General features: G+C 34.0%; 1 long non-coding RNA gene across 1 annotated transcript; it reads left to right on the forward strand.

Annotated features, from left to right (window-relative positions):
• Positions 1-621: 621 nt before the first annotated feature.
• On the forward strand, positions 622-14,299 carry LOC118355276 (uncharacterized). The gene is made up of 5 exons (XR_004817398.2): positions 622-779; positions 6,565-6,996; positions 11,145-11,227; positions 11,781-11,823; positions 12,709-14,299. It is a non-coding gene; the product is annotated as an uncharacterized LOC118355276 (long non-coding RNA).
• Positions 14,300-15,023: the final 724 nt, after the last annotated feature.

Genomic DNA, 15,023 nt, shown 5'->3' on the forward strand with positions numbered 1-15,023 from the left:
CTTAACGTCACAAGACAGCACAAGTGAGTGGAGAGCTGAATTCCTACCACATGGTGATGGCTATGGAGCCAGAAGACTTTTAGATTATATGTAAAATGAATGAACATATAGAAAAACACTCTATGAGTTAATGTGCAAAAAAATAATTATAGTAATAATATTTTATTCTCACAGAAAAGGCCTAATAAAAAAAATTCCCTGTTTTTTTAAAATAGGTTCTTATGAGAAAAATAATATTGCCTTAAATTTGCTTTTTTTCCTGTACAGTTTTCAAATCATGTCTATACCTACTACCTCTTGATTTAATCCCCTCAGGAATCCAGCCTGTCTTATCTCTGATTCAAAGAATTAACATGAGTTGCTTAGGACCACCTGGCTATTGCCTCACATCATCCAGACTGGAACCTGAGCCTCCTAATTCCTAGTCCTGACTCTTTCTCCTAAGTCCTGTTTTTAGAGTCCTATTTCTCCTGACCATGTCTGCCCATAGCCACCTGGCATCTGAATTACTGCCCTGGGGTTTGAACACAGCTGGCACGTGATCTTTTATAAAAGGACTCCGTTTGTCTATGACTTCACAGACTCCTCTCTTCACCTTCTATTTTCTTGCTTCTATCACTCACAGCTGGGAGCAACCACATCTATCCACTTGATGAAATCTGAACGTATAAAGTGATTTCTTTTCTGTAAGAGCAGACCATTATGAACAATTTCGACTTTGGGTTGGGCAAAAGAGAATGCTGGGCTGTGAGGAATTTAATATCTCTTCAAATCTTCAGGTAAGGGCAGAGTCTCAGAGTTAGAACAGAAGACAAATTTTTTTTCCCCTGTAATATGATTTCAAGGCTGCAGAGAAAGCCCTTCACCCCACAAATGCTCCTCATCACATGCATATAATCTTTTTATCAGGGGACAAGACCCTTCCTTTCTATAAGAGAGAAAAGTGACATTCTGAATGTTCCCAATGAGGGTAACATTGTGGCCAAGTGCAGGGTTGGAATAATGAAAGAAAACTAAGACCTTGCTAAGTGCCATTCACTCCTTGAGGCCCTTTATGTTTATTATTATTCCTACTTTTCTCAACAACTCTCTGCAATAGATTTTATTATTATCCCCATCTTACAGATGAGGAGACAAGCAGAGAGAAGTGAAATGACTTGGCAAGCACAATGCAGTTAACTAGTGCTCAAGCTGAGATTCAGATCTAAGCAGTTTGGCTCCCAAATCCTCTTGCTTAAACACTACCCCCATAGTGCCTCTCTACAGCAGGATGAAAGAAAGAGAAGCATGGTTCTTGTCCTCAGGGAAAAAGGGCCCTAGCAAAAGAAAACAGGCTTTCATAACAGCATGTAATAATTACAGTGGGATGAATCATAGGCTTTCTGGCAAGAAAGTTTTGAAAGATGAGGAGGCCCAGCTCGGGGTTACATATCTCAAGAGAAGATGGCAGATTAAATGAGAAGGGGATAGTAGCAGAGGCAGAGTGAATAGTTATGGTGATCAGGCAAGGCTAGAATAATGGTTGTCTCCAAAATTTGCCAAATCCCTGTTCCTCCTTTCTAAATTCATTTTAAAAATAGGCTTTACTTTTCTAGAGAAGTTTTACATTCATAGAAAAATTGAGCAGAGGGCAGCCCGGGGGGCTCAGCGGTTTAGCACCACCTTTGGCCAAGGGCGTGATCCTGGAGACCCGGGATCGAGTCCCACGTCAGGCTCCCTGCATGGAGCCTGCTTCTCCCTCTGCCTGTGTCTCTGCCTCTCTCTCTCTCTCTCTCTCTCTCTCTCTCCTCTGTGTGTTTCTCATGAATGATAAAATATTTTTAAAAAAAGAAAAAAAGAAAAATTGAGCAGAAAATACATGGAGATTCCATATACCCCTGGTCCCCACCCTCATAATCACCCCCACTATCAACATCCCACACCAGAGCAATTTGTTACAACTGATGAACCTACATTGACACATAATTATCACTCAAAGCCTATAATTTAAATTAGGGTTCACTCCATGTTGTACAATCTGTGGGTTTGGACAAATGTATAATGACATGCATCCACCATTATAATACCAGACAGAATAGTTTCACTGCTGTAAAGGATCCTCTGTTCTCTGCCTATTCATCCCTTCCCCTACTCCCTATCCAATGGCAACTATGGATCTTTTCAGTCTTCATAGTTTTTATCTCTGTTAGAATATCATATAGTTGGGATCATATAATATCTAGGATTTTTTTCCCACTTAATAATGTGCATCTAAGTTTCCTCCACGTCTCTTTGTGAGTTGATAGCTCATTTCTTTTTAGCACCAAGTGATTCTCTATTGTCAGTTTTATTCATTCACTTACTGAGGGACATCTTGGTTGCTCCCACGTTTTGGCTATATGAATAAAGCTGCTATAAACACTTATATGCAGTTTTTTTTGTGTGTGTGAAATAAATTTTTTTTCATTGGCTTGTTTCTTTATTTGCGGTTCTAAGAGTTCTTTACATACCTAAGATAGAGTCTTTTGTCAGGGTATGTCTTTTGCAAGTATTTTCTTCCAGTCTGTGGTTTCTCATCTCATTCTCCTGATAGTGTCTTTTGCAGAAGGTTTTAATTTTAATGAAGTACAGTCTATCAATTATTTATTTCATGGATTGTGCTTTTGGTGTAGTGTGTAATCATTGTAAAACCCAAGGTCTTCTAGATTTTTTTCTATGTTTTCCTCCAGGAATTTTATAGATTTGCATTTTACATTTAGGTGTATGGCCCAATATAAGTTAATTTTTATGAAAAGTGCAAAGTCTGACTCTTAGATTAATAATTCTGCATATTTATATCCAATTGTTCCATTACCATTTGTTGAAGAGACTTTTTTTTTTTTTCATTGTATTACCTTTGTCAAAGATCAGCTAACTAAATTTTGCGGGTCCACTTCTCAGTTCTTCTACTCTGTTCTGTTGGTCTATATGTCTTTGTTTCACCAATATGACATTGCCTTGATTATTGCAGTTTTATAGTAAATCTTGACAGCATAGCATCATTCCTTTGACTTTGTTCTTCTTCCTAAATATCCTGTTGACTAGTCTGAGTATTTTATCTCTTGGTTTCAAAGAATGATTTGGGAAGTATTTCCTCTGATTCTATTTTCTGGAAGAGATTGTAGAGAATTGGTGTAATTTCTTCCCTAAAGGTTTGGTAGAATTCACCAGTGGACCCATCCGAGTCTGGTACTTTGTGCTTTTTAAGATTAGCAATTATTTATTCAATTCCTTCAATAGATACAGGCCCACTCATATTGTCTGTCTCTTCTTGTCAGTTTGGCAGATTGTGTCATTCAAGGAATTGATCTGTTTCTTTTTATGTCCATAGAATCTGCAGTGGTGTCCCTACTTTCACTTCTAATGTTAGTAATTTATATCTTCTCTCATTTTTCTTTTTTAGTTTGGCTAGAACTTTGTTAATTTCATTGATGTTTTCAAAGATCCAGCTTTTGGTTTCATTGCTTTTTTCTACTGATTCTGTTTTCAATTTCATTGATTTATGCTCTGATATTTATTATTTTCTTTTCTTCTGCTTACCTCAAATTTAATTTGCTCTTCTTTTTCCAGTTCCGTAAAGTGGAAGATTAGAATATTGATTTTAGGTATTTCTTTACTTGCAATGCATGCATTCAGTACTTTAAATTCCCCTCTAAGAACTGATTTTGCTATCTCCCACAAGTTTTTGTTGTTGTATTTTCATCTTCATTCATTTCAAATTATTTTAAATTTCTCTTGAGATTTCTTTTTCTGAAACTTGGATTATTTAGAAGCGTGTTGTTAATCTCTAAGTATTTCAGGGATTTTTTTTCCAAGCACTTTTTTGTTGTTGATTTTTAGTTTGATTCTATTGTGGTCTAAAAGCATACATTGTATAGTTATCTATTCTTTAAAATTTTTTAAAGAATGGGTGTCTTATGGCCCAGAATGTGATATATTTTGGTAAATGTTTCTGTGAGCTTGAAAAGAATGTAAATCCTTCTGTTCCTGGATGAAGTAATCAATCTAAGGATATAGAATATATACCTTTGATTGATGGTGATACTGATTCCTATTTCCTTACCAATTTTCTGCCTCTTCAATCTGTTGACTCTGATAGAGGAGTTTTGAAGTCCCCACTACAATAGTGAACTCAACCATTTCCCCTGTAGAAATATTAGTTTTTGCCTCATGCATTTTGATGCTCTATTGTTAGAATTCATCTTTGATGTTCTGGAGTCTAAATATGATATGACTAGCTATAGTTTTTTTGTTTGTGTTCTCCTCCTATCTTTGCAGTTTGATACTCAACATTATTTTGAAGAAATTCATTGTCACTGTTTCAAATGCTTCTTCTGTTCATTTCTTTCTTCTGCCTCTGATATTCCCATTATGCATCTGTTAACATTTTTTTATAGTTGTCCCACATTTCTTAATATTCTTGGCCTATTTTTTTCACTCATTTTTGTTTGCTTTACAACTTTAGAAATTCCTGTTGACATATCCTTAAGCTCAGAGAATCTTTGCTCAGCCATGTCCAGTCTACTGATAAACCCTCAAAGGTAGTCTTCATTTTTGTTAGTGTTTTTTATCTTGAGCATTTCTTTCTGATTCCTTCTCAGAAATTTCCTCTCTGCTTACAATATCCATCTATTCTTGTATGATGTCTGTTTTGGCAGGGGTTATTGTTGTTGTTAGAGCTCTTCATTTATTAATCATTCTTATTTTAAAATCCTCATCTGATAAGTCAAGAGCCCTGCCATGTCTCAGTCTGGTTCCGATGTTTTCTCTGTCCCTTCAGTCTGTGTTGGTGTTGTTTTCCTTTTAGTATGCCTTGTGATTTGTTGCCAGAAGCCAGACATGTTTATTGTGTACATGGAACTGTAGTAAATAGGTCATTAGTAATATAGTGGTAAGGTGTGAGGGGAGAGGATGTTCGTAGAATTAGTTCTCAGTCTTCTAGTGATCTTATGCCCTGGATGGCTAATCTCAGCTGGACAGGATGGCTAGCATTGGGTATCACCCTTCTCCAACATGGAAGGCTAGAGGAGGCTGAGATATTTCCCTTTCCTGTGTAGAAGGCTACGGCAGGCTGGAGTTAGGTAATTCTCTATCTCTACATAGGTCTACATAAGGTCGGGTAGGCTCTTATAAACCCCAATAGATTAGGCTCTGATAAGAATTTCTCCTAAGGACAGGCCTTATTAAGAACAGAATGCTCTGGCAGATTTCAAAATGGTTACATTTCTCTCCTCCTGCTGGAAGTACAAGGGGATTTTTCTCTGATATGCGCTGACAGTTAAAACTCACAAAAGTGAGTCCTTTAGATTGGGACCCCCTAGAGGTCATAATGCTCAGATTCACCCTTCACTGAGCCATTACAATTCAGGTTTTCTTACTTAAATATTGGTTATAAGTCTCCACTCTGGGAAGTTGTGAATTTCTTTTATATGCCTGTCTATTTCTCCAATTTTGGGTTCAGCAGTTTCTCCAGTGACCTACGTTCTCTGACATATCTAAAAGGAGTCTTTTTCTCTCTCTTTTTTTTTTCCAGTTTGTTCAGCAATTTACTTATTGTTTTCAGTTTGTTCAGCTATTTACTTCTTAGCTCCTTACATGCTGGACCCTCTAAATTTCCAATAAAAATGTGCTAACTGTAGGTCATATATCTTTCTACTGGTTCTTTTCTCTCCCCTTGGAAAGACCAGGATTTCACTAATTTGTACTAAAATATCTGGAAATTCCTTAGCCCCCAATCATGTCCACTAGATATGGCTCAACTAAAACAGTAGGACATTGTTGTCACTAGGGCAGTCTTATTCTGAAACTTGAAGGGAAATGAGTGGGGTTCTCTCCTGATGGATCACTAAGTCTCTCCACATGGAATCATATAAATCATGATGAAAAATGGACTGTGAGGCCCACTTCATAAATCCTTGCCCAGTTTCCAAAGGTAGCATCTTGCAATCTCAAAGTCAGTGCTCAGCATTTCAGATGCAAACCTGCAGCCTGACTCCTGCAGGAGTTAATGTGTTAGCATTTTAACAAATTGAACCACTTCAGTGGCCTATTTATCAGTTCAAGCTATTTGGAAATGTTGCGACCATATGTCGTCCATTGAAATGAACACTAAACACTGCATTTATAAATGGTAATTTATGACTCATAAATGTCTTTGCTATTAGAGCCATTCTGCCACTGTGAATGGAATTGATAGCAGGTTCTAAGCTCTGTGGTATGTGTATGTTTTTTTCCCTTTTTAGGAATGTTGTAGATATTAAAGCTTTAGTGCCTCATGGAAATGTTATTTTTAAAAAGCTGTGCATATCAAAAAGATTGTGTTTTATGCTAGATTTTCATATTCATAAATTTGACAGGCAGGTTAAATATATGTGTGCATGTGCATATGGTGAGGATTTTTTACATGCTTTTATAGACAAAGATTTATGGAATTATAACTCTACAATGTGGAAGTTATACCTCACTATCTGCCCAGGCCTTAGATTTAACTCATGTAGTTGCAACTGCTCATCATATACTAATATGTCTTCTCCCTTTCTTCCTTAGAAAATAGAATGCCTGACTTCGAATTTGACATGTGATCTCCTAATACTGTATTTCTCACTTCTCTTACAAATAGCATGGTAAAATGTTAGGCCAACACAGGCAGAAAGATTATGCAGATGCTTCTGAGAAACCACATTAAGATATAGCTGGCTTACTTTGCACATTTTATTGTTCCTTTCTTTGCTACCTGGAATATAGATGTCAAGGCAGGAACTTAATCAATGACACTGACAACTATGGACTGACCATATTACGCCCAGAAGAAGCCTAGGTCCCTGAAAAACACATAAAGCCATATGTTGGCCCTGGAAAGCCTAGCTCCAGACTTAATTTATGTAAAAAAGAGAGAGAGCAAAAAAAAAAATCTGCCTTCTTTATACAGTCATACTTATTTTTTGAAGCATGAATATATAACTTAATTGATACAATGAGGTAAGATATATTATTCTGATTTAAGGATTGAATCACACAAGGTCTACATAACTTATTTCATATGTTCAAAGTTACAGAGTTTGTTGTACAAATTTCCAGAATCCATACTTTTGAGCTTTGGTTCATTATTCTTGCTATTTATATCATGCCTGCAGCATTTAATGAGGTCTGTATAAGAAATATCATGCTTTAGTATAGCTTGTAGCATTTGTAGTTGGCAAACCTAGGCACCTGGCAAGTCAGAATACCTTCTAGGAGTAACTCTTGAGGAATTTGCTGGTAGCTAGGAGAGAAATTCATATTTAAGAGTAGGAGTTTTAACAGCTCATCACATGTTATAATTTATCCTACATACATCGAAGCCCAATTATATCTGTAACTATTACATAACCAGGTCTGGATCATCAAAAGTGAGTATGATTAAATATCTATAAATATAAATATACACTCAGTACATTTTCCACAGTGAGATTTTTGGTGTGCTGTTATGACGTTCTAATTCTTTGTGAAATTTGTAAGTGTTGTTTTTAATATGCATGGTTAATACCTTGACATTTATTTCTTAAGATTATTGAGTATTTGAGATTCCAGCAAAGTGGTGAGATGTGAGAACCAAAAGGTTACAGCTAATGAACTTCTAGAACAGGGCATGGAAAAGAAGTCCTCATTGTTAAAAGGTAATGGAATGTTCCAATCTTTGGAGGGGACGATTCCAAGCATCAGAATTAGAATAGACTTTTATCATTGATTTTCAACATCAAAATGTGATCCTTTATCAAATCCCTACCCACTTCCACCCCCCGCCCATACACTTGTCTTATTCACAAAGGAATTTTAGTCTTCTACTGCACCTTCTTACCAGATGCTGGGAACCCTCTTATGGCATGTAATTAATTTGAAGAGTACCTATTATATGAGCATTACTGTTTCAGGAGCTATGAGTTATGAAAATTAAATAAACCAAGGCACTTTGCCTTCAAGAATTTAGTTTAGTACCAAGGAAGACACAGGCACTGTTATTAATGAATTAGATGAAGTGAAAAATTCAGTGTTTCAACTCAATCAAACTTCTCCACTTGTGAGAATATCAGAAACTCAACTAGTGGGTCACACCTTGTTTTTCAACTTTGGACTATAGATATTCATACCTTTCTTACAGGTTTCATATATTGATTAGTGGCAACATATGTAAGTGGCATAAAATGGTCCATGACATGCATTTGACGTTCAAAAATGATTGTATTAACTCTGATGATAAGAGTTATGAAAATGCCAAGAGGCTGTGGTTAAACAAGAATGAAAAAAAGGTTGAAAATGCTCAGCTAACTGGGTGATATGCTATACGTTGGCAAATTGAACTCCAATAAAAAAATAAAATAAAATAAAAACATTTACCAAATCTTAAAAAAAAAGAAAGAGAAAAAAAGAAAATGCTCAGCTAAGAGGAAGGATTTGAAATGAAACTTGAAGACAAATTTATTTTTATCTAATTGGGAATATTCATATATAAAGAAGATAAAGAATACTATAATGGACATCTATGTGTTAAGTACATAACACAATTTCATTTTAATAATTTGCTATATTTGCTTTACAGTATTTGAGGAAAAAATATTGGTATATTTCAAGACATCTACCTCTTAAAATAAATATGTCTGTTTCTAACTATTCCTGGAGTAAATATTCCTGCAAATATTATTACTTGGTTATCATTCTACTGCATGGTATGGGCAGAATTCTAAGATGGTTCCCAAGGTCTCCAGCATTTGCTGTACATTCACCTCCTCCTATTATTCAAACACTAATTTAGGTGCTGTTGTGACTGGATTTTGCAGATGTAATTAAGATCTCAAGTTAGCTGACCTTAACAATAGAAGTTTATTTGCAAAGAGCCTGATCTATTCAGAGATCTCTTAAAAATATTATTCTTGGTGAAAGACATTCAAAATATAATGACAATTCAATTGTCATTTGACAATGATGACAGGGAATTCTCTATCCTTGGCTGTGAAAATAGAAGGGGCCATATGACAAGGAATGCAGGCAGTAAGGACTTCAGCTAATAGGGCAAGAAAACAGGAGTCTCTTTATATACTACAAGGAACTAAAATTTTCCTTCAGATCTGAATGAACTTGGAAAAGAACCTCCGACCTCAGTTAAGACCCGAGCCCCACCCAATACCTTGATATCAATCTTGTGAGACCCTGAACAAAGAATGTAGTCATTCTGCACTCATATTTCTAACATATAGAACTGTGAGCTACTATGTTTGTGGTCATTTGTTATGCAGAAAAATTAAACTATACATGTTTTCAAAAAAACTGTGTGTATATATGTATATATGTGTATATATATAAAATGTATTTGTACAAATAAGTATTATAAATAATGTTTATTATGTATTATGTTATATTTATATGACATATTTATTATATAAATATAATAAAACTACATATGTAATATTTCTCAAATATCTTAAAAGTCCTAAAAATAGTATAATATTTTGCAACTGTTTTCCATGGGGCATTTTGCTTTTTCCATTTTCATGTGGATATATGTAGCTCCACTTTCATAATTTTTTTATGTAGCAGGGGTCTGCAAACTTTTTCTGTAAAGGGCAAGATAGTAACTATTTCAGTCTATGTTATGCATTTGTGTTGCAGCTACTCAGTTGTGCTTTTATAACTAAAAGCAGTTACAGACAATACATAAATAAATTGGGGGCCATGTTACAATAAAACTTAATTTACAAAAGCAGACAATAGGACAGATTTGTCAATTCCTGGAATATAATACTCTATACTGTATATATGCATAGTACAGTTTGGTCATTTTTCTTTAGCTCCACATTTGTTTCCAATTTTTCACTCTGACAAACAAACCTTCCAATTATTCTAACCTATTTCTTTTTTTTTTTAACATGTGAAAACTTTTATTTATTTTTTATTATTTTTTATTTTTTTTAATTTATTTTTTATTGGTGTTCAATTTACCAACATACAGAATAACCCCCAGTGCCCGTCACCCATTCACTCCCATTTCTTAAAAGTGCGAGAACTTCTCTAAACAATTGATGTTGACACCCATCCTCGATAATATATTTGACAACAAAATCCAGTACATACAACAGTGTGGTGTACAAGCATGCTAAGTTTCTCACTGCTCAGATACAGAGACACAACTCACATAAAAGTCTTGGGTGCTTCCTGCCTCCTCTAAGTGTGCCCAGTTGTACGTGCTGGCACAGTACACACATACATAAATTTTATATTCACAAAACAATTCTGTTACTGTAATATGCTTTGACATTCTCTTTGCTCTTCTATTCTCTCCCATTGTTCTGTTCTGAATTCTCAAAGATTCTAAAGTAACCACTAAATCAATTTAATTACCCATTAATGGATTACAACTCAAAATTTGAAAATAATTCCCTAAAGTATATGCCTAGAAGATATTGTGTTGGGGAAAAGAGCATGCTTATATTAAACTTTACCATATGTTATAAAATTGTTCTTGAAACTCTCCAACAATTAATGAAAGTTTGTTTTTCTACATGTCTTTCATTATTTCTTTTTAACTTTTAATTTTGAAATAATTTTATACTTACATAAAAGTTGCAAAAATATTAAATGAGAGTTTCCATATGTTTTCATCTAGCTTCTTTTAAGGTTAACATCTTATATAACCATGGTGCAATTATTAAAACCAGGAAGCTAACATTGGCACAATACAATTCTCCAAACGTCAGACTTTAACTCAAATTTCACCAGTTTTTCCTCTAATTTTTTTTTTTTTCCGTTCTAGGATCCTATTGAAGATCCCACATTGCATTTAGTTGCAATTTTTCCTTAGGCTTTTCCAATCTGTACCATTTCCACAGTCTTTCCTTGTCTTGACAGTTCTGAAGAATACCGATCTGTTATTTTGTAGTACATCCCTCAATTTGGGTTTATCTCATGTTCTGTCAGATTGAAATGAGATTATGTGGAGGTTTTGTGAGGGGTGCAACAAGGCTACAGACATGACATTTCCATGGTGCATGGAATCAAGAGATTTATGACATCAACATATGTTGTTGACCTTAATCACTTAGCTAAGGTGGTGTTTGGGATTCTCCACGGTGAAATTACTCTCTTTCACTTTGTAGTTAATAAACACTTTGAGGGAAATCTCTAAGACTATGCAAAACCGGTTTCTCTTCAAAATTTCAACTACTTTTAGCATCTATCAGTGAGTATATCTTGTCTATAACAGTTATTATTGCAGTGTTTGTCTAATAATGATCTGTTCCCCTCTTCCTATTTTTGTTTGACTAAAATAATGATCTGTTCCCCTCTTCCTATTTTAGTCAAACAAACGAATATAAAGTGGTATCTGTTGTTTTAAAATCATTTAGAGATTACAAGGGAAGCTGAATATCTTTATTCACATTTATTGGCTGTTAATAACATTTTCTTTGAATTGTCTCTTAAATTTCCATCATTCTTTTTTCTATTCAGTGCTTAAATATTTTAAATTGGTCAGTTGTTGCTCTTTATATGTTGTGGATTCTAATATTTTGCCATATGAGTACATTGTAAATACATTTCCCTTGCATGTAGCTTGCATTTTAAATCAGGTATGATCTTTTGTTGTACTTAAGAATTATATTTTTATGTTATAAAAATGTGAAATTTTGCATTATATTATATAATATTTTGCATCTTGTTTTCATAAATCCCTATCTGAGGTTATAAAGTTATTTTATATTTTCTTCTTTAAGAAATTTTATTTTTGTGTTTAGATATCAATCCATCTGGAACTTATTCTTGTATATATGATATAAGGTAAGGATATACTTGTGTTTTTCCCACTGGTCAGTCTATTTTATCAGAATAGTCTATAATTTCTCCTACTAATGTAGGAGATATTTTGATATTTTATCAAATATGCAAAATCCATACTATGTGGATCTACTATTATGTCCTCTACTTTGTCCAGTTCTTGATTTTGCTTCCTATTGTCAATAACAAATAACTTATTCAGGATCTACTATTATGTCCTCTACTTTGTCCAGTTCTTGATTTTGCTTCCTATTGTCAATAACAAATAACTTATTCAGCTTTATTATAACTCTTGACAGTTTGGGAAGCCCTCCCTTTTTGTTTCCCTGCTTTCGAAAGACTCTGTGATCTTCCATATTATAGTTGGATTCAGCTGATTTACTGCATAAACTATTCTTTCACAATTATTTTTGATATGTATCAAAGTTACAGATTAAGTTAGTGAAAACAGAGTTTTAGGATACTTAAGTCTTTCTACTTTTGAACATACTAAAGCTCTTCATTCATGCATGTATTCTTTTATCAAAGGAAATTAAATATTTTCTATGTCAAATGTTGTGGAACTTTTGTAATACTATACTTTAAAATAAAGAATTCATTTCTATGTCACTTAAAATCAACATGCATTTTTATGTATGTCCGAATGCATAAGAAAGACATTAAAAAAAACCTATTTCATCCATAGTATAAAAACTATGAGAAATCATGAGGTATTTTATGAAGGAATGTCACTCTGTAAAAATTCCTTGTTTTTTTCCCTTCAAAGGTATTGTAGCTAAGACAGAAGAGTTACCTTGTCAAAGAATAAAAATATAGTAGTTCTATTTCTGCATAATTTGTGTTTATAAATTAATATTCAATTCAACTCCAGCTGCTTATATTTAACAGAAAACTTGTATTGAGTTTGGGGAAACAATCAGAAAAGAATATATGAAGATTGTGCAAGAGTGCAGCAGGTAACTTATTCTTGGTGATTGTGTAATTGTAAATAGCTCATTTGGATCTATCTGTCTCTCTGTTGGAATAACTGGCCAGATCTCCATGAATAAACGACCTCCTATAGGAAGGTATTTGTGAAATGAAGGAATTTGGCATGGGGGCATGACCTTTAATTTGACCCTAAAGCAAAAGATCTATTTGACCTTACACAACTAATATTTGCAATAAATTAGGAATTGTATGTTACACTGAAAACAATTGAAAAATAGTGTTTTAAGGATAAGGTCAATAACAATGCAAAGTAAACATACAGTACATGGAAAATTATGAAAACAAGCTCTTAAATGAGTAGTTGTGACAGTATATTAGTTCTAGAAATGGTCTAGAAGAGTAAGTAATCCAATCCTTCTCATTTTACTTATGTAAAATCAAGTAAGAAGATAAATGCCTGAACAAAGACCACAGACAACTACACTTTTCCAGTTACCATTTTTTTGTTGTTGCTGCTATTGTTTTTTAATTGCAGAAAGACTATTGTCCTTATCAGTAGGTCTTTATTTTTCACTGAAAAGTACAGTAATTGGTAAACACATGCCTGACAAAACTAGCCACAGAAATGAGACAGTTTTGTACATAGTAGAATGTAATTGGGAGCTACTCTATTATAGGTCTATTTCAGGAGCAAATGAGTGTGGTCAAAAAGTCAAGAATCTATATATAGTTTCAGAAAATTAGGAGCAGTAGATGTTTGTTTTCTAAGTGAGTAAGAAGTATCCCAGAAAGGGATAATATAGCTGGATTGTGGGGGTTCAAGCAGTGAAGGTAATTTAAATTCCAAGACTGTGAACAAGGACAAAGAAGAATTTATAAAACAATAAAGAAAGATCACTACTTATAGAGTTGAATCTTCTTATCCTTAGCCTGAGATAGCTCAATGTCCTGCTTCAATATACCATTGTTTATGGATACACAGAATTTTAGTTCTAATCAGCTAAAAAAACTGTTGAGCACCTACATTGTATGGTCACTCCACTCAGAATTTTGGCTTTTCCAAAAATGCCCAAACTACTGCATCGGTTCTCAAGGAATAGAAAAAAATGTAGATGCAAAACAAACAAACTATGATATAGTACTTAGCTGACCTGGACTCCTCTTCTGGAAAACATTCACATTCATCAAACAATAAATGAATAGAGTTTTTAGAAAAAAAATTTATAGTTCAGTCATGAAGGACACAAATTACTTATTCTGTTCATTGTCACTGCTACTTGAAAAAGACTAACCAGCATACGATGATCTTTTTTTTCTCCATTGGTGGAATTACACATAAAATTTACCCCTAAAATTTTCTCTAGTGGTTCTGTAACTCTTACATTTGAATAGTATTTAATTTTTTTCTTCTCTTCAGGGTATCAAGAATCAACATTGTTAATGTGCTTGATATTGCTGACTTTAGTAATGAATGTTTGGATATTAATCTCGTTTTTATTAAAAGGATAAAAGTAATACATGCTCATTGTTATTTAAGGAAAATCTTCATGGAGATATGTACTAAAATAAAATAAAAGTATAATTTATCATTATTTTCCTATTCTTTTATCTCCAACCCAAATCGATACATTTACACCTTAACAAAGTAAAATCTAGATGTCTTAAAAACCTAACTGTAAAATAATTGAAAACTTTAGAAAATACATAAGATAACTTATAAGCATATATCTTCAGAATGATCACATTCAAGACATTACTTACATATGCCTAATCATATAGAAATATTTTGATGTATTTGCATTAAAATGAAAATGGTTTCTATGACAGAAGACAAATACCAATGTGAAAAGATATACCGCAGAGGGAAGTACATATTTGTACATGGTACAAAGTGTTAGTACAGACTCTACACAGGAGTTCTGGAAGTCAGTAGTGAACAATAGCACAGTGTAAGTTGGCAAAGATTATGGATAGACAATTCTTTTTTTTTAAGATTTTATTTATTTATTCATGAGAGACAGAGAGAGAAAGACAGAGACATAGGCAGAGGGAGAAGCGGGCTCCATGCCGGGAATCCGATGTGGGACTCTATCCTGGGACTCCAGGATCACGCCCTGCTGGGGCTAAAGGCAGATGCTCAACCGCTGAGCCACCCAGAAATCCCCTGGATAGACAATTCTTAATATATAGATAGTTATTGCCAATATATATACAAAAGTGCTAATCTTCACTTATCCTGCGTGAAATTCTTACTAAGTAATTTACTAACCAAT

This window comes from Canis lupus, chromosome 7, assembly GCF_003254725.2.
Source record: "Canis lupus dingo isolate Sandy chromosome 7, ASM325472v2, whole genome shotgun sequence".
NCBI lineage: Eukaryota > Metazoa > Chordata > Mammalia > Carnivora > Canidae > Canis > Canis lupus.